The sequence below is a fragment of the Lissotriton vulgaris genome, chromosome 7 (genome assembly GCF_964263255.1).
Source record: "Lissotriton vulgaris chromosome 7, aLisVul1.2, whole genome shotgun sequence".
NCBI lineage: Eukaryota > Metazoa > Chordata > Amphibia > Caudata > Salamandridae > Lissotriton > Lissotriton vulgaris.
This window is the reverse complement of record NC_141695.1, coordinates 58,292,632-58,316,815: the sequence shown is the minus strand read 5'-3', so window position 1 is coordinate 58,316,815 and position 24,184 is coordinate 58,292,632.

The following is a 24,184-nucleotide window of genomic DNA, read 5'->3' as shown; positions in this document are numbered from 1 at the left end:
GATGCTGCAGGCGGCTCGATGTGAAGAGTTCCGGTGGATCCAAGGAAGGATCTGAAGTTGTGAAGACCTGAGAGCAGAGGGGACAATGTTCAAAGTCACTAGCCAGTGACTACCGTGGAACCAGATTGGAACCAGGCGATGCCGGGTGCAAACAGGCGTTGAGGTGTAGCTTCTCTTTCCATCCCCGTGGACAACGGGGGTTGAGGACGTCCAGAAGTTGGCCACAAGCTGTCCCACGCAGGCTTCTTGCTGTTGGCGGTGTCGGCAACTTGATTGGAGCAAACAGGCCTTGGCTAATGCAAGCCACGCAGGAATCGAAAAAGGCTTATCACTCGGACCAGCAAGGTCAGAGCGGGTGCTCCTTTTTACAGGAGCGAGGGCAAGTCTGGAGCAACCAGACCCACAGTGTAGTTTGTCGGTTTTGTTGCCAAGATGGCCGCTGACCACGTGGCTAGTGGCCGGGATGCAGCAGTGGCACAATGCAAAAGGGCCCCACGCAGATCGTGGAGATGCTGGAGAGCTGATCTTTGGTGCAAGGGCTGCACGGTGGAGGGGGTTCTCAATCCCCAAAGCACAAAGTTGAGGGTGCCTCTAATGCTGCGCAGTCAGCTTTTCGGGTTTCTTCCAAGAGGTCCGGTTCCACGTCTCTCGGTGCCTCCACTGGTCCCTTCTTTGAAGGGACTGTGGTTGGCCTGTGAGAAGTTTGGGAGTCTGGGTCTTGTCAGGCTCTGGGCTCGGGCTTCGGTGGGAGGCTGCGGCAAAGCAGACGTTGAGTTGCAGGTTGGTACCTGTGTTCACAGGGTGGCCACTCCTAGGCCACAAGGGAGATGCTCTTCAGTCTTCTGTGCAGCAGAATGTCGAAGTCCAGTCGTCTTCTTAGTTTCAAGTTGATTCAGGATGTTCTGAGGTGCTCTGTCACTGCTCCCACTCTTATTCCCAATCTGAGGGGTGGATCACCTGCTAGGTCCCACCTCTGGGTGAGACCAGGAAGGGGGGCGGTTACACCCCCTTTCCTTTGTCCAGCTCCTCGCCAGGCCTGGGTCCGGAAAGTCCCAGGACCGGTTTGGACTGGCTTATGCACGGGGACACCTTGTGTGCCCCGGGCATGTCTCAATCTATTCAGCCCTGTCCTACCCACTTCACAAAATCCTGTCTGGGGTGGTGCTCGCACCTCCCAAGGCACGAAACCCTTTGTCCAAGCCTCCCTCGCTGGAAGGACTCCCAGCAGCAGGAGGTCAGACTTTTGTCTGTGGTGGCAGCATCCATTTTGTGACGCTGAGGCTCTGGTTAACTTTAACGAGGGTTAAGGCTACACACATGTCGTGTCCCTCTAGAAGGGTGGAATGCTATCCCCGTCGATAGAACTGTCGAGGGGGTAGTATTCCAAATTGTATGACACCTTACGCGACATGTTTTGATAAAGCCAAACCAAAGATAGCATATAACCGCGAGGATTATAATGCACTTAAGAGTATATGGTATGGCAATATCCCAGAACAGCTAAGGGAATGGTTCCCGACAGCTGCAGACAGGCTCAGCTCATGCTAGAGCACCATCTCACATATTTCCAAGCACTCTGCCTCCAGGATTGATGAGGCCTTCCATAGGAGTGGCTGATAGGAACATATGTGTCCAGTTAAGGTTAGATATAGGGATACTATATCTAAGTAAGAGGTGATTACACCAACTTACCCCAGCTGAGTGATCAGCCAGTTGTGTCAAATATGGAGGCCAGGCCAGGGGTGGCACAATACATGCTGCAGCCCCTGGTAGGCCTTGGAAACACCTATGCCCTGGCTACCTAGGGTACACTGTTACAGGGGCCAATAAGGTGAACCAGTTCCAATTCGTAATGCACCTAAAGTGCATTGGCAGTAATTTAGAGAGAGAACAGCAGGCTGTGGTTTGATTAGCAGGCCCACAGCCACATTAAGTCATAAACCAGTGAAGCAAAAAGCAAACATTTGGGGTGACCTTAGGATAGCAGACCCTACTCTCCTACAGATGTAATATAAAAGGGTATAAGCAGTGCATGGTGGTTTGATGAATTATAGTTGTTGTGTGGTTAGAGAGCTGAAAACAGTGTGTATGGAGGAGCTCTAGTTACAATAAAGAAAAGGTGGTATATAATTGTAAATGTAATGTATAACTACAACTTTTACGTTTTTAATTTGTGTGTACTTTAAGTTTGGTTTGTAAACAAGGAAGAAATAAAGTTATTTTAATTTAAATGTGGTGTGTACATGATCAATTTAAGGAATCATTATTACTTTAAAATTACAAATGTCTGTGTAGGCCAAGTTTGGGTTGTAAAGATAAAATAAAGAAAGTTGTTGTTATATAAATATATATTAAAGTTACGTTACACCTCTGATGACTTTGTCATTCTACATTGATTCCCAACCATGTCCTCCCTCACATTGAACTATTTGTTGACTAATCATCAAGACAGGAGAGTCAAGGAGACTGTGCAGCAAACATCCTATGCCGCACCAAGCATCCGGCTTCTTAATAAACACCTTCAACTCACTCTGCCATAACAAATATCAGGGTGCTGTTCACGAAGGAGCTAAATAACTCCTCCCCTTTCAAATGTTTCACTCCTCTATACATCATTGAATACATGTAAATAAATAGCCTGTCCTATCTTATGTCAGTGTGAGGTTTGGAGGAAACCAAATACGACCTTGTCCTGGAGTGTCAGTGCTTGTCAGTTTGAAGATCAGTCATGAACATTCAGGTATCTGATACACACAATCAAGACTGCTGAGCTCTACCCAAGATAATGGCCAGAATTGAATGTAAACAAAAAAGTAGCACGTACAAGACATCATCTACCTGCTGTCCTGAGAACTGTGCATTAACAAGGGGAGCCCTCAATTATAAGGACACATCATGCTAATTGTGTTTAATAAAATTGAAGTTTTGCAGTTTTAGATCTGGCCCTTGTAGCTCCAGTGACTGTGTCTCTGAAGAGCACCCTGCAGAGTGAATGCTTTCTCCAGCTTCATATAAGCAGGTGAGAGAAGGCACAAACAGAGGATGGAAAACTCATCATGGTGAATGTCATGATGTTTGTCAACCATCTCTCTTCTGTAATGTGCAAGTTTACATGCATTGGGGCCTAAAGGGAATATGTTCCATCTCCACTTCCTCTTCTTTGCATCACTCCTCATCCTCGTAAGATGTATGACTTACCAATTCCTAGATGACTGTGTTTGCCCAGTAAGTGCTGGGAATCTATTTCAGATGCTAACCTTCTACAGCATGCATTATTAATGGATTATTTACAAGTGGTATTACAGTAGAGTTGAGGGGGCGATTTCAAGAGTTATTCTGTGTTGCTTATTATTATCTCTGTACCAACACAATTCAGGCAAATGACCTCCCTCCAGCTGCAGGACATCCATGTCACCAGTAAAGTCATATTTGGCTCATTTCAGAACAGGTTCCTATCCAGCAAAGGCACCAATGGCATCAATGTGCTGGTTATCAAGCCCACTTCCTGACATTCTCTCGACCTCTTCAACGACCTGTAGCGCTCAACAGGTCTTGGTTATCAGCTAGCGCCAAGAAGATGTGCTGCATGTTTCTTCCAGTGCTGTGATGTAACTGACTTGTAAGCCATGAGACATTGTAATCTGTGTACAAGTGACACAGTGTGTGAAAAGGGAGCCAGCAGTCTGTGAACAATGGCACTTGCAGCTGCCGGTGTGACAGTGGCACACCAATAGAGCTTGCACAGAAAAGGCTGGCATGGAAGTTGATCTCTCTGGCACATGTCTACACATTACACATTCCCCTCGCCCTGATTGGGACACGCCCACTCGCGGCCACGCCCCCTCAACAAAGTTATAAAAACGCGCTGATCTACAAGCTCATAGATAACTTTGGACCCTCCTGAGGCACAGCCGGGAGTAGCAGAAAGACAGAGCATTTCACTGTTTTTAAAACTTGTAAAACAGTAACTTCTCACTTGGATTTTAAAATCACTCCCCACTCCATGGACACAAACCTCTGTGTGCAGGCACCCTTCCCCGCTGAAAACGAGCGCTGGTAAGGGCGAAATAGCCAATTTCCCGCCTACCACATTCCCCTCGCCCTGATTGGGACACGCCCACTCGAGGCCACGCCCTTTTGCCTTTCCCCTTCCTATAAAAATGTGCATGTTCCAGAAGCGCAGCGGACGAGCGCAGCAGGGGCGACGTCTGCACTCATCCGCGCCGAGTCCGGGCCCTGGGCCACCCCCCCTGCATCTCAGCCACTACAGCACAGATGCTACAACATGGAAACCCTTTATGGCCTAAGGCCTTCTGCCAGTTTCTACACCCAGCATATTTTTCAAGCCGAGGCCCTGCCACAAACCTGCCTCACCTGCCTCCTCCCCCTGAAGCCCAAACCCAGCCTTGAGCCCACACACGACTTTTGCATGTTCCTACTAAACTGTCGCTCCCTGCCAAAGCACAGCGCTGAAATGGCACTTTTGTTAGAGGAATACACTCCTGATATACTGTTCCTGACGGAAACCTGGCTCACCTCCGAGTCCGATCCCGCGGTAGTAGATGCTCTCCCGTCGGGCTTCCAAATCACACGGCAAGACCGACCTAAAGGGAGAGGAGGAGGCCTGGCTATCATCTATAAGGAACAATATCACTGCCGAATCACCTCTGAAACCATCCCGGACTGTGAGAGTCTTGGCTTTAACATCGAACTCCCGGCCCCTCCAAGCAGTTCCATGAAAAACTACCATCTAGTGTGGCCGATAGAGTCAGCACCACCTCTAATTTTACCCTGCTAGGCGATCTTAATTTTCATTTTGACGCCCTTTCTGACTACACAGCCGCCACCTTGATAGATGATCTAGCGGCCCTGCAACTCACCCAACGTGTCACTACTCCTACTCACGCCAAAGGCCACTTGCTGGACCCTGTCTTCAGTAACTGCCCCGACCTCTTAGCTGGCCCACCAATCCCCCTGCCCTGGACAGACCACCTTCTGGTCCCCTTCAGCTGGACATCGCTCAAACCAGCGTCACCCGCCCCTACTTCGAGGATCAGGCGAGCCTGGTCGCGCCTCGAGGTTGACAACTGGTCTATCAAACTTGCCAGCTCTCAACACAGTGATCAGGAGGATCCTGTCCTAGCAAATCAGGCCTATGTCAACTGGATCACTCAAACCCTTGACGCAACTCTCCCAATGAGCAAGACTACGCAGAAGCGTTCCCACAAAACTGCCCCTTGGTACACGCAGGCTCTCAGGGACAAGAAATGTCTATGTAGAAGGTCGGAAAGACGCTGGCGTTTAGATGACTCGGCAGACAATAAAAATCGATACCGAGAATCTATCGGCGAGTACAAAGCTCAAATAATAGCAGCCCAGCCCACCTATTTCGCCGATAAAATCCTGCAGGCCAAGCTTAAACTTGAGGAGATTTTCCAGATCGTCAAAAGTTAACTTACCCCCCCTGCACTGCATGTCGAGAAATCCGCCACTCATTGCAATAACGTTGCCGAGTTCTTTTATCAGAAAGTAAACACTATTTACTCAGCCTTCCCCCCCCCAAAAAATCAACTCTTCAATCCAATCCAACATCCCCCCGGCTTCCCCCCCTCTTTATCTCAACATACCCTGACCCATTTTCCCCTACTAGACCTCACCACCCTTGAATCACTAGCGCACAGTGTCAAATCCGGCTCGCCGGATGACCCTGCTCCACCTGACATAATAATGGCTGCCTCCCAGACCACCCTGCCCATTATTAGGGAGGTACTAAATGCATCCATCACCTCCACCACTGTGCCGACACTCTGGAACCAGGCCATGGTCAAGTCGCTACTCAAGAAACCCAATTTAGACCCGTCTAACTTGGGCAACTACCGCCCCATCTCCCTGCTCCCATGGTTGAGCAAGGTCTTAAAAAAACATATTAATCAACAGCTAGTGAACTTCTTGGAAAATCATCACGTACTAGACCCCACCCAGACGGGCTTCAGACCGAAACACGGGACTGAGACCGCTCTCCTCATGGTCACCGAGGAAGCTAGAAAATCCTGGATCAAGGAGGATCAGTGGCAGTAATCCTCCTTGATCTAAGTGAGGCATTTGACACGGTCAGTCACGACACCCTACTGGACCGTTTGTCCTGCACCGGGATTAAGGACAAAGCCTGGATATGGTTTAAATCCTTTCTGGAGAACAGATCCTTTAGAGTCTTTGAGGGTGAGTCTGTGTCCTCTAGTAGACCTCTAATGTGCGGAGTTCCTCAGGGCTCCTCTCTGAGCCCCGCACTCTTCAACGTGTATATGAGGCCACTGGCTGATGTTGTCCGCCCATTCGGAGTTAAGATCATCTCTTATGCGGACGACACGCAGCTGGTGGTCTCACTGGCGCAGGAGGTAAACCGGCCTGCACCAGGTGGGCTTAGAGAATGCCTAGAGGAGGTGAAGACCTGGATGTCTTCATCATTGCTCAAGTTGAATGGGGGCAAAACGGAGCTGATGCTCCTAGGCCCCTCAGATCTTGGCCTCCCCCCTCCTTATGGCCTCCGTGTCTGGGCCCCCTCCAGCCCCCAAAAACAATATCAAGAGCCTCGGAGTGTGGCTGGACAGATCTCTATCCTTCAACGTTCAAGCCACAAAACTATCGGCCACCTGCTTTGGCATCATGAGGATGTTAAATAAAATCTTCCCCCTCCTTCCCATGGAAGCCAAACAGGTGGCCATACAAGGTCTTATACACTCACGCCTCGATTTTAACAATGTGCTCTATCTCGGTGCCCTAGAGTACACTCTGCGCAGACTGCAGATAGTGCAGAACTGCGCAGCGCGCTTACTGCTCAAGATCCCTCGTAGACAATCAGTGAGGGCCGGACTGGCCAGCCTTCACTGGCTACTTGTTCGGCAGAGAGTCCTTTTTAAAGCAATGTGCATAGCCCACCAAGCATTCTGGGACACAGGCCCCAGCATTGCCCGTGACTTAGTTACTCACTACATTCCCAACAGAAGCCTTCGCTCCAGCCAGACCTTTTTAGCAGTGGCGCCAAGAATAAAAAGATCCAGATCAGGCGGAAGGATGTTTGCCTACAATGCGTCCAGAACCTGGAACACTCTGCCACTACATCTTAGAGCCAATCCCAACCTCACTGTGTTTCGTAAACAATTAAAGACTTTCTTGTTTAATTCCCCCCACTAACCCTTGGCTTCCTCCCCCTCTGTTCTTCGGTAGGTTCTGGTTACTTTAGCGCTTGGACGCCCCCGGGCAGCAATTTGTGCTCTACAAATTCACATCTATTCTACTCTATTCTATTCTATTCTATTCTATGCTATACAACAATGATCTGGGGTCGTGTGCACCACAGTGTTCATGGATTTTGCCCCAAGGCTTAAGCAAAGATCACGGTAATACCATTCTCGGCTTCACAGAGCTCCTTTTGGGGAATCACACTACTCTTCATTCCATTCCACTGGTCCATCCATGCAGACTTTTTGTAGGAAAGAATGTGCACAAGGGAAGAGTGGGCAGCAGCTGTAGCTCCTCTTTCTGGGATTTGTAACCCTCAAGATGAAGGTGACTACATCTGCTGTTATGAACATGTAGTCCATGCTTTGACGCCTCCTCTGAATGACGCAGCACAGAAGTGATTGCATTGTACACAATCAGCTCACACTTACCCCGTTATAAGATCCCATTAACTCACATGGGACGTACAGGCTGGGACTTCACCATGTGTTAAAGCAGAAAGTGAGTTAAATTCCCCAAAATGGGTGATGAGGCCGAATTCCATGTTCTAGATTCAAATAGGAACACCTGGCCGAGGGTCTTTATTGCCTGCAATAGAAGTGTGGAGGGGAGAAAACTAGTTACCAAAGACATATTTCCGAATTTACGAACTACACGTTGAGATACACAATAACACATTAATTTTGGTAGGCGCAGGGAGATTAAGTGATGGCCCAGAATCACAGGATGTTTAGACTCAAACCTGTCTCCCGAGTTCCATAGTCAACAGCTCTAGCCTAATTCTGTTTTGAGTGTCACGTCTTAAAGTACTAGAAACTGATCTGCAGACAGGATGTTGTCACCAAACAAATATAGTAGCATTGGTCAAATGAGTGCTATCATCTGAGCTGCAAGAACTGCTTCTGTTGGGTACTGAGTACAGGAAGGAACCTGCAGATGTGAGGTACACATACAGTAGCTTCAACTGCGCTAACATTCAATTATTTGAGGAAAGTGGTAATACGCTCCTGCTCCTTGTCCAGCAGGAAAAATTCCAGATGTTTCATTGGCATTTCCATTTCACCCATGTTGGTTTCTGCTCACCAAGAGTTAGAGTTAGTCATTCCACTCCCTTCAATGGTGAGGGTGGTCCAGGTTCTACTGTTCACACAAGTGGCTTGCTTCAGTAGCAATCCTTTGTCTCTCTCAGAGAAGGTGAGACTGTCTAGGATTTCAATATTTTTGCGAACTGGGATCTGAAAATGATTGAGTCCTGTGACCAGTGCAGATGCACATTTTTACCACTCTTGTATGTGTAGGGTGGACTATATCAGGGTGTTGTGCCAAGAGGCTGAACACTGAATATTGTCACACCCTAATATCTCCAAAAATTACATTTAAAATATGAATAAGGCAAGTGTATGCTATTAAGAATACATTTACTTTTAACGTTAATCATAACCAAATATACATTTTCAAAATATGTAGGTAGGAAAACTGAGCAACACACACTTGCCACCCTCCATATTTTGGTTGCCGATATTTGTGTGACTGTAGTATCTTATCACATTTACTAGTTAATAAATTGACATGCACCCCATCCAACTTCAAAGTGTGGACCAAATTTATCAACACTTTGCACCAGTACAGTGTCACCAAACGTGATCCTAATGCGCTAAAGTGCTTAATCGAGATCTACTTTCCAGCACAAATAGTGTTTTGTGGTGGAAAGTAGTCCGAAAGTGATGCAAAGTAGCACCATGCATCACTTTGTGCTCACTATGTTTCATCAAGGGGCGTCCAATGTGTGGTATATGGTTTATCCCATGAAGATACCCCATTTCTTTTTTAAGCAAAGCCTTATAAACGAAATTAGCAGACTGAACTTTGGTCCAAGAATGTAAACCTCCTTGAGGCATGCCTTAAGCTAGAGAAAAAAAATGTTTCTTTATGTTTTCTTTTCTCTCCTCTTCTTTCCATGTTTCCTTTGTTCCTCTTGTTCAAGTTAAATTCATTTTGCAATATATGTGACTCAATGGAGAAATGGTTCCGAGCAACAATAGCTGGTTCTCAGGTTTCAGGTTTTAATGTCTTTATTTCGATGATAAAATCATAAAAGACACATTTTTATAAACATTCAAAAACAGTTACAATCTCCACATTTTACAAAATCTTATTAAAAAGATGAAATCAGTGCATTATCGACATATATTCAGTAAGCCTAAAATCCACATTTAAAAAGTTATTAAACCATTATTCTAAGAAACAAGACATTAAATATAACTGGTCATAAAAAGAAAGAGAAAGGATTCAACATGTACAGAAAAGAGCCACTATGTACGTTACACTTTGTGATCATGAGGCAATTCGATTTTTTCTAGCTCTGATTGCCCATGCCCAACCTAAATACTTGGCCAAGCATATCACAGTGAAATCAGTAGTGTTAGTTTTTAACGCCCATATTGCGTCCGAGGAATTTTTACATATCAAGCGTTTAAAAATTGGTTTTAGCCATTTTGAGCGGGGTTCTCTGTATTGGGGACAGGCAAACAAAAAATGGCCCTCTGTTTCCTTACAACCGGGGCAGTGGCTACAAAAATTTGTCGAGTCATTGCCCCAAGATGAACTGAAGGATTTAAGGGGTAGTGAGCCCACCTGAAATTGGTGGTACAATTTTTTGTCCACAGGCCTGGAGATAAGGTCCCAATATATCTCACGGGCTGGATCCAGCTTAAACCTTAGGAATCGTCCTGTCAGATTTTCGGAACTAGAGGCATGTGCCAAGGACAGACGAGTTGAGGCCCAAAATAAACCCTTAAATTCCTTTTTCGAGGGGAAGTTGATTGTGCCTGGTGTGGCCCACAGATGACTCAAGCCCATGTCAAACAGACTCTTTTTCACCGAGCGAAGCCATGGGATTCTCTCCGCGCCCCCCATAGCCTTCACCTCGGATAGCTCCTTTGCAAAGAGAGCCAGATCCTCCAATGTCCATAATCGCCTCCAAGTGGACACTACTCTGTACCTTGCCATGTCCGTTATTGGAAGGCAACCCATGTCATGGCAAAGTGGGATCAGTGGGGTTGATTGAGGCAACCCCACCAGGTTACGAAGAAATCTACACTGTACAGCTGTGCACTGCTGCAGAGTTAGGTATAGAGAACAGGGTTGAACCCAAAAAGTCACTGGGACCTGGGTAGTAGATGATATGAACAGAATGGTCCCGGACAAGAAAGGAAAAAGTAAAAAGAATTTTCAAAGCAGTAAAAAATACATACGTTGAAACAAAGAATGGAGTGCAGAGTTTTTATTTACAACGCACTGAAGGTCACGATCAATGACTATACATTTAAATACATTCAAATGGAATTCATTGTAAAGTCATGCCCAAATTTCAAGGGGGGGAAAAAGGTGGGGGGAAAGGGAAGGGAGCAAAGGAAGAAGAAGTCGGAATATACACACAATCTTATGAACTCCACTTAAACAAATAGAAGCAAGTAAATAATCCACTTTTGTGATAGTAGTAAAGTGATCTCCAGGGTCACAAATGTAGTATAAATCAATATGAAACACTTTAAAAACACCATGCCCCTATAACAGCCGTAGAAATCATGCTAGCGGTGGAGACTGGTGGGGTGAAATGGTTGTCTATGTTTCGACCCAAACATGTAGTGCAGGAGATTGCAACTTGCTAGGCAGGTCTTCTTCAGGACAAAGGAGGGAGAGAAGGGCCGGGGTGGGCAAAATACCTAGTGGTAAAGTATAAGATTTCTTTAGTCAAATGACATGGAGGTATCAACGGAGAACACTCAAAATGGAAAATACACATTGTTAATTCATTAAGGGGAGAAATTACATCACAGAGGGAGAGGGAGTGAACCTTGGTAAGACTAACAGTGTCAGTCTAAAGATGGACTAACTCGATGGCATACCCTTAGTTTGGATAAAGTTATAAAAAACAAAAATAAAAATGAAAATAAAAATTAATAAATAATCATAATGGCAAACTGCATCCTACCTTCCCGTCAGTGATTCCAAAGACGGAAAGAGTAGGTGAGGCTATCAAAAATTGGAACGTCTTAAGCCAATATTTCTGAAAGAAATGGAGCAATTAATTGAAATGCTACCACAATTGGGAGTATAGTCAAAGACTGGAGTGGATAATTGAGGCTCACCTGCCAGAGGGCAGGCACATGAGCAGATTCGCCGTTGTCATTAGTGCAGGGGTGTTCATTGTAACTTTCTGACATATTTCAAAACCTCAACCTATTTAGGCTGTTGGAAGAATTACCTGCCATAACGGACTTGTTTGCAATTGAGCTATACATGAGCAAACATTGCCCAGTCTGCATAAAAATCAAAGATCACACATGAACAGTATTGATAACTTTCTCCACTCACATGTGGAGCTAACCCCAGCACATGGGGCATTTGTGTTGAAAGGCAAGGATACCTTTTTTTAATTTAAAATTAATATGTTTGGTTGTACATAAATACTAATAGGTGGGTCCAGTCCTCAATAGAAAGCAATTAACTCGAACAACCTAATCACACTGCACTAGCATATCACTGACTGAGCCCAATTTGAAACAATGTAATCCTTCCTCGAGTCAAAAATGTGAGATGATCACAATTTCTGATGCTGCCAATACAACATTGTTAGAACTGGCTATTTCTGGTTGGCTAAGGCTGACGCCAAAGCCAGGTAGAAACCACCATTCTAGTCAGGGCAAGGGAGTCACATGCCAAGATAGCCCCTGCTCACCCCCTTGGTAGCTTGGCACGAGCAGACAGGCTTATCCCGGAGGCAATGTGTAAAGGATTTGCGCCAGCACACAACAGCAACAACATGTGTTAATTGGGAAAAGTCCAGCCCGAACTGCCAAGCCATGCCTTCCCTGGACCGGATTGAAGCTTCCTAGGACCGGTTTCTGGCATTACAGCCGTCTTCAGCCAGGCTTGCTTGAATCCAGTGGCAAAGTGAACAAGGGACATGGCTTGGCAGTTCGGGCTCGACTGTTCCTATGAGGCACAGGGTCGGACTGATTTGCATATAGCCATGTCTGAACTGGGGTGGCAGAGTGGGCTAAAGAACGGTGATGGATTAAACCCAGATCTTTTGACTGAGTGTGAGTGTTTGATTGATTCAGATGCTCCGTCCATCACCACCCCCTTTTGTACCGCTTTTGGCTGCCATAAGTATGGCAGGGTATGCTCAGACGTGAGTCCCTTGCTCACTTTGCCACTGGATTCAAGCAAGCCGGGCTGAAGAAGGCTGGAATGCCAGAAACCAGTCCTCGGAAGCTTGTTTCCGGTCCAGGGAAGACATTGCTTGGCAGTTTGGGCTTGACTGTTCCTTTGAGGCACAGGGTCGGACTGATTTGCATATAGCCATGTCTGAACTGGGGTGGCAGAGTGGGCTAAAGAACGGTGATGGATTAAACCCAGATCTTTTGACTGGGTGTAAGTGTTTGATTGATTCAGATGCTCCGTCCATCACAAGTGTGGCAGGGTATGCTCAGACGTGAGTCCCTTGCTCACTTTGCCACTGGATTCAAGCAAACCGGGCTGAGGACGGCTGGCATGCCAGAAACCGGTCCTCGGAACCTTGTTTCCGGTCCAGGGAAGACATGGCTGGGCAGTTCGGGCTGGACTGTTCCTATGAGGCACAGGGTCGGACTGGTTTGCATATAGCCATGTCTGAACTGGGGTGGCAGAGTGGGCTAAGGAACGGTGATGGATTAAACCCAGATCTTTTGACTGGGTGTGAGTGTTTGATTGATTCAGTTGCTCCGTCCATCACCACCCCCTTTTGTACCGCTTTTGGCCTCCATAAGTGTGGCAGGGTATGCTCAGACGTGAGTCCCTTGCTCACTTTGCCACTGGATTCAAGCAAGCCGGGCTGAAGACGGCTGGAATGCCAGAAACCGGTCCTCGGAAGCTTGTTTCCGGTCCAGGGAAGACATGGCTTGGCAGTTCGGGCTGGACTGTTCCTATGAGGCACAGGGTCGGACTGATTTGCATATAGCCATGTCTGAACTGGGGTGGCAGAGTGGGCTAAAGAACAGTGATGGATTAAACCCAGATCTTTTGACTGGGTGTGAGTGTTTGATTGATTCAGATGCTCCGTCCATCACCACCCCCTTTTGTACCGCTTTTGACCAGCATAAGTGTGGCAGGGTATGCTCAGACGTGAGTCCTTTGCTCACTTTGCCACTGGATTCAAGCAAGCCGGGCTGAAGACGGCTGGAATGCCAGAAACCTGTTCTCGGAAGCTTGTTTCCGGTCCAGGGAAGATATGGCTTGGCAGTTCGGGCTGGACTGTTCCTATGAGGCACAGGGTCGGACCGATTTGCATATAGCCATGTCTGAACTGGGGTGGCAGAGTGGGCTAAAGAACGGAGATGGATTAAACCCAGATCTTTTGACTGGGTGTGAGTGTTTGATTGATTCAGATGCTCCGTCCATCACCAGCCCCTTTTGTACCGCACATTTAAAATATGGCAGCTGAACTCATGTGCAGGTTTAAAAGAATACCTTGGACAAACATACAAATGTTTTCAGTGATCCTGCAGCAGTGCAAATATTGATAAATGTGTTCAGGTTCAAAATCCTATTCTGTCATTACCTTGGCTTAAAGAAATATAGAAATGGCATCTTACAATAGATAATTATCAATAATAAAAGTAAGTCGGCATTTGTTAAAATGTGTTTCTACTGCAGTTTTTTGCTTTTTTATACAATTTTTTAATTTCACACTTTTTGCAAATCATGAATTGTATGGATCTGTAACAGATCTGATGTGTCCATGACTCCACCCTTACCCCCCAACTTTACAGGCATTTGTCAACTGTAGCTTACCTTATCACAATCCTGATTGGAAGAAGAATTATCAAACTTGCCAGTGCCCTCTGCCTCAGCTGTCCTCTGTTAAAGGAAGGGTTGGCAGTTTTCAAGGCACAGCTCCCATGAAGGCATTAGTTCGAGCAGCTAGTATTCAAATGGAGGCCCCACCACTGCCCCAGTTAATCTTAATGTGCTCATAGACCAAATTCTTTGGGAGAAGACAATGTGGTGCCTAGCGGATGAGTTTGGCTTTGAGCCTGGAGGGGTAAGAGGAGAGTGACATTTGGGCTAGTCAAAGAGTGAGAGAAACAGAGGAAAAACTCCAGTCCTCCACCTAGAAAAACGGGACCACAAGGAATTGTTGGATAATGTTTTACCATAGTTCAGCATCATAATCCAGGAAATTGGTGATTCTGGTTAAAAGAAGGATGAGGACATGTAGGAATATTGCTGCTGTGCTAAGGAATTATTTTAATAAATGCTTGTTAACATTATAAAACTCTCAAATCAGAGGGCTGCTTGGAACATAGGAGACATCAAGAAGAGTGCCTGTGAGAGAACACCCACCCACCTTCAGAAGAAACAAGAAATTCCTGACTCTGACAAACTACATTCAAGATCAAAGAAGCTGTACTTTTGTTGAGTCCAAGGAGAAAAGTGTCAAGATCTATTAACTTGGAAAACCAGTTGAAACTGGCCTTTGACTGGAACCGGGGAAAACCCTTTTATCATTTGAAGATGTGGACTGGTATTAAAGGAACATGTCCTAGAATTTCCTGAAAGTTTGGGGACTAGTGGGCAACCTGTGAAGAACCAATGTATGTTTTGTAGTTGCCGCTAAGGCTGGGACTGCGAGCTGCCTGGTTTTTTACCGCTCTTCCCGCCACCTCTCGCGGAACCCGCTCCGCGGGTCCCGCTTCGTCTGGGACTGTGCCACTACATTGATATGAACATCGTTGCCTAGAGAATCCCATCGAGCGCCCAACCACCAACTTGGGGCGCTTGATGGAGCAGGGCTGCGAACGAGGGTGGGCGCAGGACTACAAGTCCCAGGAGAGCCCGCCCGTCTCGATTCCCAGCACCTGAGACGCTCTCCCTGCAGGCTCCCCCCCATCATCTCTGCTGCAAAAACTGCTTGGATCTGGGGCATCGTCGTATTTGCCGCTAAGGCTGGGACTGCGAGCTGCCTGGTTTTTTACCGCTCTTCCCGCCACCTCTCGCGGAACGCGCTCCGCGGGTCCCGCTTTGTCTGGGACTGTGCCACTACATTGATCTGAACATCGTTGCCTAGAGGATCCCATCGAGCGCCCAACCACCAACTTGGGGCGCTTGTTGGAGCAGGGCTGCGAGCGAGGGTGGGCGCAGGACTACAAGTCCCAGGAGAGCCCGCCCGTCTCCATTCCCAGCACCTGAGACGCTCTCCCTGCAGGCTCCTCCCCATCATCTCTGCTGCAAAAACTGCTTGGATCTGGGGCATCGTCGTATTTGCCGCTAAGGCTGGGACTGCGAGCTGCCTGGTTTTTTACCGCTCTTCCCGCCACCTCTCGTGGAACCCGCTCCGTGGGTCCCGCTTCGTCTGGGACTGTGCCACTACATTGTTCTGAACATCGTTGCCTAGAGGATCCCATCGAGCGCCCAACCACCAACTTGGGCCGCTTGTTGGAGCAGGGCTGCGAGCGAGGGTGGGCGCAGGACTACAAGTCCCAGGAGGGCCCGCCCGTCTCGATTCCCAGCACCTGAGACGCTCTCCCTGCAGGCTCCTCCCCTTTCCTATAAATTGAACTGACTGGCCCCGCTGCGCGGGAAGCGCGCGGGATAGCACCGGGAGAAGCCCGGGACAAGGGTGGGACCGTCTGTGGCCGTCAGGGGCCGTAGGAGGCCGGGCTGGGCCACCCCCTTACATCGTGAAAGTGGATCCGCGGTATAGTCACTACTTTATGACATTGATTATAGCTTCATACTACTAGTATCACGCATGCATTAATGATTGTTATGCCCTATGCGACTCTTTTTGCTTAGCCGGATTTGTTATTGATTTCACCCTTAGGCTCCCTTTAGATTGTTCTTTTGAACTACTTTTTATACAGCTAAAATGTCTTCACTTGAAACGAATCCCCTATCGGGTACGGCAGGGGCTCCCATTTTAGGCCCATTGGATACATTCTTTGCTAAAGTGAAGAGTGAAGTCGATAGGGAGATTACGCTTGCAGAGAAGCGAGCTGGGCGCCGTCTTTCCATCGAGCTGTTAAAACAAAGACCACTCCCCGCCCAGAAGGTGGATACAGGCACTGCAACAGATCTAACTAATTACAAAGAACCTGATGCTGAGCTACTTAGTACAGATGGTATCCTGCTTATATTCCAGAACAACTACCCTGCCCAAAACGACATCATAGTCATTCCTGTTCTTAATTCTTCGGAGTCAACCCAAAATCAGTTAATTGACTTAAGCACTCCCTTACCTAATGATGTACCACCTCTGCATGATATTAATGTACCTTCCCCTATATTTACACCCCTTGGACCTGACTGTCATCCGATTACCACACTTGACAAAAAGTCTAAAAAATCCCCTATTAAGGGATCTAATAGTGCCTCTGGTTCACCACCGAGAAAGAGAAGAAAAAGGGGAATAGACTTCCTATTAGTAATATGGACTCCCCGCACAAGACTACTAAAGAAGTAGGGAATGCGGACCCAATAGGGCATTTGACTAATAATCGAGCTTTGTCCCAAGTTATGAAGGTCTATTAAATGATATTGACTGCCTTATTAAGGCTTTGATACTCCCACTCACTGAAAGGGTTATAAGGTTAGGAGAGAAAATGGACCAGATTCTCCAAGGACAAAAGGTAGTACCCTGTCACAAACCAAAGTAATATGCATCCGCTAGTCAAACAGCCTCCTAGTGACTTATCCAAGCAACAAATTGCCACTCCTACATTAATTAAAAAGCCCGCCGTAGTGAGACCTAACCCATTGGCGGATACTAAATCCCCCATAGTTATTGATACTACAAATAAGGAAAATCCCCATTCTCATACAGGTACACAAAAAAGAGGCCATACCATAAAAGAACCACCAAGCAGGCTTACTCAAACAACCAGAATAAGAACTAGAAATGTTGCTGACATCGTTCTTACAGGAGTCCCGCCCACGCCAGATGGTAACCCAGAACACTACTCCAGTCTTAAAAATAAGGTCATTTACTGGCTGCGAAAAAATAGACCTCTCCCAACGCACTTAAATGGAGACATAGTTTCAGTTAGGCGATGTAAGTGGGTGGGATCTAGACCAAAGGACATCGAAGGGGATGTGATCATCTTCAATTTTAAAGACCATAGACTGGTCACATATATCAGTGACTGGTACCCAGGGAGATGTGAGGGAGGAATCTCTACGCATAACTTGAGCTACTTCTACCCGGAAGCTCTTATGAAGCCCTCAACTAATAATAACCCTCCAACGATGAATAGAAATCATCTCCCCCTAAATAAACTGAGATTTGACGGGCCATATAGACCAGACCCAACTTTGAACCTGTGGTATTGGGTTCCCAAGGCCTACATGCTCCGCAGAATACCCACTTACACCAAAAGAACTGTTGGCACGGAAACTGAAAAGTACAAAAGACAAGTTTATTAAGACCCCATGGGGAGGTGGTACATTCCTACAGCACCCTTCGGCAATGCAAGAAGTATCACACCGAACATCGGTGCGAGTCCTTCTTTTATACAGTTTACAGTAATAAAAAGGTAGGCGGTACATGGTTACAGAGTTTTAGGTACATATATGGTCATTTTTGGAACACAGCCAACTCATGGGAGGAGTTACAACACCACTGGTCAGTTTGGCGGAACATTCCTAAGGGGTGACTGGTCAGTCGGAACTGCGCATGTACAGACTTGACCGTTACTAAAAATAGCCTGTTGCTGGGCAAACTCGAGTGGTCAGTGGCATGGACGAAGTACTAAAGGGCATGCTGACCACAAGGCAGCTCATTCTCTAAAATGGCCGCCGTAACATACAAAATGGAGTTTTCGAATAAGGCCAAGTTAAGGGAAATAACGTGTAGCAAAGCTAAGCGCTAACCCAGCCATCGTCAAATTACGACAGAGGACCCTTTTAGAGTTTAGCTGAAGCTACCTCATAGTGGACATAGTCAGGATACTCATCTTCTATATTGATTGACATAATTTGGGCCACTTCTTTATGAAGCATCAATACATTTTGGGCAAGAGCTTGTCTAGATGGAATACAAGCTGATAGACACATAGAACATAATGCAGGGCCATATTGTATACACAGACACAAGAAGAATAATATCCCAACTATGATACATAAGATTATCAGTAGCTTCCAGCCCCATGTACTAAGCATTGACCAGAACCACCCCGATAAAGTCCATGTACCATTGTCCGGATGTATCTCAGCAGCTATTTTGTGCAGTTTTGATATAGCATCATATACAGATGGCGAATTGCCTGGAACGTACACACAGCAGCTACTTCCGATAATTCTACATGCCCCCCCCGATCTGCTAAAACTACATCTAGAACCATCCGGTTCTGGAGCGTAACAATTCTAGATATTTGAAGCTCTTCAGTTATATTCCCCAATGCAAAAGCGGTATCATTAGCTACAGCCTCAACAACACGGGTCAGTCGTCGTATCTTTCGACTGTTCAGAGCAGCTCCCACAAAGGAAAATAGACCCAAATTAAAATCCACATATTGTTGAAGAGCAGTATCGGTCTGGTCAATTTCTTCAAGAACTACAGCACGTTTGACTCTATTTAGCACAAAGTCGTGGTACAAGATATAATCATTATGGTACATTGGTGGGGCAATAAATACAGGGGGCAATACGAAAGAGATGTAACATGTACCTAACCATCCTAACGGGAGACAATGGTAACCTTTATTGCCACAGATGAAGTATGTATTTCGGGATGCCACAAAGGATATGCCATTCAGACTATCAAATGTAAGTGTGGTGTTACATTCACTTTTTCCAACAGGGATTGTACCTTTATTTCGTATACACAGATCAGCTTTAGTATCTATAACATTAATGACATGAGAGCTGGACATATTAATGTTCCGTTGGTTACTGTAGATTCGGGGTGCAGGCGCGTTGTCGGGGCGGTACTCTTCCCATTCAAATCGAGTACCCTCAGCTTGTGGATAGCCGTCCCGTTCATGATAGCATATCTTGTTTAAACGGAAAAGCACCCCCCCTTTCGTTGGCCAGCGCAAAGTGAATAGAAGAGTGTACCAAGCATTGCAGGAACCATTGTGGGAAAACGGGAGTAGGATAAGTGGTATACCTCCTTTTTTCTGGTGCCCAGGCAACATCCCACATACCCAACAATTTGAAGTGTTCATCATATTGTGAGTATGATGCAAGATTTGAATGAAGCTATTGTTCAAATAAGTCTGTCGGTGCCGTTCTTCATGGTAGGGTAAGGTGAAATGAAAGTGTTCAGATGGAGCCGGGGTAGTCGGCAGCAAATGTTTTCGTACAGGCACCACAAGTTCCACTACCCAGGCTATCACTGCTATCACCACAATTGTCAATACAAACAATATAGCACCAAGGATTCTTTTATCTCGTGATGCAGAAGATGCCATAGTTCAAAATAGTTCACAATGTCTCAAATATACAACTAAAAAAAACAAAAATGTGAGTGCTGAGCTCCGAGGTAGCCGTTGTTTTCTTCTCCGGGGTCAAGACGGGTGTCGCTACTCTTGGCAGAACTGATCCCCCCCCTTGAGATTCCCGGCTTCCGTTTCACAAACCTGGAGCGGTAACTCAACCAGTCTTGCACCAAAAGAAAAATCTTCTTCCTATCTTGGCCGCAAATTATAACGCTGTTGTCCAGAAACGGTGTGGTCCGGGAAGGCTCCCTCCGATTCGGCCGCCGTCACAGCTGGGCTCTTTTCCTCGTCCAAGATGTCTCTGTAGTCGGACAGCACAGTAGGATTCACCAGGTCCGGAGAGACGCGACGGCAGTGAGTTGAATGCACCCACCGCTTCCTGTTGGTCACTCGCACAGCCGTTCGAGTCGCAAGCAGGACTTGCTCGGGGCCACGCCACCTCGGTTCCAAGCTGTTCGCTCTCTCAAACGACTTTATCATCACAAAGTCGCCAGGACGAAGATTGTGAGCCTCTCCAATGGAATTGTCGGGGAGTGCTTCCTCAACCTGTTGGTGAATAGAAAGTAAATCATTTGTTAATCGTGCCAAATAATCGTTCATCATTATACAAGGCACATCATGTAACAATCGCGGCTTAGGAACTCCCCATATGTTCATAGGCCTTCCAAACACCACTTCATAAGGTGTGAGGCCAGTTCGGGAATAGGGCACTGATCTAATAGAGAGTAACGCTAACGGCAAGGCATCCGGCCACTTCAAAGACGTGGACGCCACAATCTTAGCCAGTTTTAGTTTCAACGTGGCATTGTACCGTTCAACAAGACCTGCTGACTGAGGATGGAACACAGCATGAAACTTTTTCTGAATCCCCAATCCCTTCAGCACATATTCCACGATTTTCCCAACAAAATGAGGACCATTATCGCTCCACAAAAATTTGCAAACGCCGTAGCGAGGGAAGTACTCTTTGAGCAAAACCTTAGCCGTTGTCAAAGCCGTATTATCTTTCGTGGGGAAGGCCTCAACCCATTTGCTAAAAGCACATACCACCACTAAGACATACTTAAGGTTATTGCAACGCTCAAGCTGGATGTAATCCATTTGAAGTACCTCGAATGGCGCAGATGGTGGAACGAACCCTCCTTTCGGAGTATGAGTCCCCTTTGCAGGATTGTGCTGTAAACATATCAAATAGGTCTGCACTACTCTCTTGGCATTGTTGGCAATCTCAGGATGCTCCCAAACTCGTGTTAACAACCAAGTGATTGAAAGAGCTCCAACATGTGCCAACCCATGTGTCATCTGGACCATCACCTGTAAGTAAGCTGCAGGCAATTTTCATCGTTCCATATCCTTGCTCCGCCAACAACCCTCATCATGCAGCACCCCCTCTGCTGCCCAGGTTGCGAGTTCTGCTTCAGTCGCTGATTTCTGGATGTCCAGTATCTCTGCTCTAGCATCATGCCATCGCTCGGCCTGCGACTTCACTACATACATGGGGGAGTCGTTTCGTGACATAGCTGTTTGTCTCGCTATACTGTCTGCAAAAGCATTGCCTTGTCCCACTTTGTCAGTGACCTTCTTATGTGCACTGCATTTGATTATCGCCACTTTCTTTGGACAAAGCAATGCGTTTAGGAGGTCACGCACTAATTCTCCGTGCATAATGTGTACTCCGTGCGAAGTCAAAAACCCACGCTCTCTCCAGAGTAGGCCGAAGTCATGCGCTACTCCGAAGGCGTACCGGCTGTCTGTGTAGATGTTCATACAAAGGCCAGCACTCAATTCGCAGGCTCTTGTCAAAGCTATCAGCTCTGCTGCTTGGGCTGATTTCTGGGTTATCCGTGCTGTTTCCACCACTGTCTTAAGTGTCGTGATCCCATATGCTGCAGAAGTTGTACCATCTGGCAGCCTCAAACACGATTCATCAACCCACAGTTCCCCATCCACATCTGGAAGTGGCACATCCTGTAAGTCGACACGACCCTTTGTTTGTTCCTCAGTCAGGAAAACACTATCATGGTGTTTTTCCTCCTGACCCTCTTCAACCGGATATGGCAATAAAGTGGCAGGGTTCAGGGTAGCACATCTTTTCAGTGTGATATGCGGCGCCAGAAGTGTGAGCTCATATCCTGTTAAACGTGCGCTCGTAAGATACTGCGTCTTCGTTTGATTTACCAGGGCATCCACTGCATGGGGGACTAGCACCAACAATTTGTGCGACAAAACTATTCCCTCACTCTGTCGAATAGCTACTGCTGTTGCTGCAACTGCTCGGAAACACCCTGGTAACCCTAGCGCTACAGGATCAAGAATGGCTGAGAAATACGCACATGGCCTCTGCTTATCCCCGTGTGCCTGCACTAACACTGATAACGCGCACCCATCTTTCTCGTGCACGTACAACGTGAAAATCTTTGTATAATCTGGTGTGCCTAACACGGGTGCAGAGCAAAGGGCTTGTCTCAATGGAGCAAAAGCATTTTGACATTCATCTGTCCATTCAAGGGGCATTGGTGTAGTTTTAGACAATAACGCTAACAAAGGTTTGATAATGTGTGAAAACCCCATGATCCACTGTCTACAAAAGGACGTTAGTCCTATGAAGGCGTGTACATCTCTCTGAGTGCGGGGGACTGGCGTATCTAAAATCGCTTGAGTTCGATCTGATGTTAATGCACGCCCCTCCTTAGACAAAAGATGACCGAGGTAGGTCACCTTGGGTCTACAGTATTGTACCTTTTTCTTAGAGACTTTATGATTGTTCCGAGCCAAAAAGGAAAGCAAAGCAAGTGTACTCTCCTCACATTGTGCATAGGTGTCTGCAGCCAACAGGAGATCGTCAACATACTGTATAAGTGCTACTCCGGAGTGCAATTCAAAAGAGTCAAGCTGTCGTTTTAAAGCCTGGCTATAGATGCTAGGACTCTCTGTGTAACCTTGGGGAACACGACAAAATCTATACGATTTATTATTTAACGTGAAGCCAAATAGGTCTCTGCTGTCAGGATGAATTGGAATGGAAAAGAACGCGTTCTTAAGATCAATAACAGAAAAAGTCGTCGCAGTTGGGGGAACCAATGTAAGCAATGTCGTGATATCAGTCACCACCGGGTATTGGGGAATGACAATTTTGTTAATTTCTCTCAAATCAATAATAAATCGATAGACTTTGTCGTCAGTGTCTTTCTTAAGGATCGGAAGAATAGGGCTGTTACAGACATTGTAAGGAACTTCCTCCACTACTCCTGCATTGATTAAATCCTGAACGATGTGCGTCAGGGCAATTTCACCTTCCCTAGAGATCTTATACTGCGGTACACGTGGCAAAGGTACTCCCTCCTTGACAGTAATTCGAATAGGCGGAATGAGCATCTGTCCCACATCCGTATCTGAGATCGCCCATAACGTGTGCGGGAGAGAGGCTAATGCTTCAATTTCCTTCATTGTACAAAATCTGTCTAAATCTGGGTATCGTATCGTGTCGTAAGGGGTGCTTGTATAGCGCACTGACACCATGGGTTTCCTGGCGCTGGTTGGAAGTAGAGGGGACAGAGAGACTAACCAGATTGGGGAAAAAGCCAAGTTTTTAGAGACTTACGAAAGAGGGTCAGAGAGTTAGAAGTTTTAAGAGAAAGGGGGAAAGAATTCCAGAGCTTGGGGGCCAGGTATGCAAATCTCCGGCCTCCAGATCTGCAGAGCTTGTAGGAAGGAACAGTCAGGAAATGAAGGTGGGAGGATCTCAAGTTGCGGGACGGGCAGTAGCGTCTGATGAGGGATTTTACGAAGATGGGACAGGGGCCAGCCAATGACTTGAAGATAAGGCAGCCGATCTTGAAGGCTGCCCTAGAGATGACAGGGAGCCAGTGGAGTTTGACGAGGAGGGGCCTAGCGGATTGCCACTTCGGAATCCCTAAGGCCAATCTCGCCGCCTGATTTTGGACCGCCTTCTGTCTGGCCATCGATGTTTTAGGCAGACCATGGTAGATCGAGTTGGAAAAATCTAGGCGGGAGAGGACGAGGGCCATGATAACCTGCAGGAGGGCGTCAGGTGTAAGGAGGTATGCCACTTTCCTGATCCTGCGCAGTTGGTAAATACAGGACGAGACCACGGTCCCCACCTGCGGTCCTAGGGATAGAGCGGAGTCAATAGTGACCCCCAGGCTCTTCACCGAAGCCACAGGAGTGGGAGAGGGGCCCAGTTCCACCGGCCAGAATTGAGGCCCCCAGAAGGTGGTGCTCCTACCGGGAAGGAGGAGCTCCGTCTTACCGGGGTTCCGCTTTAACTGGTTGTGGCCCATCCACTGGAGAATGTGGGACATGACAGCCTGAAAATTAGAGATAGCAGAGGGGGAATTGAGAGAAAAGATGAGCTGCAGGTCGTCCGCGTAGTTAAACACGGTGACGTCCCACTGCCTCAAGGAAAATAGAAGGGGGCGAAGATAAAGGTTGAAGTGAAGAGG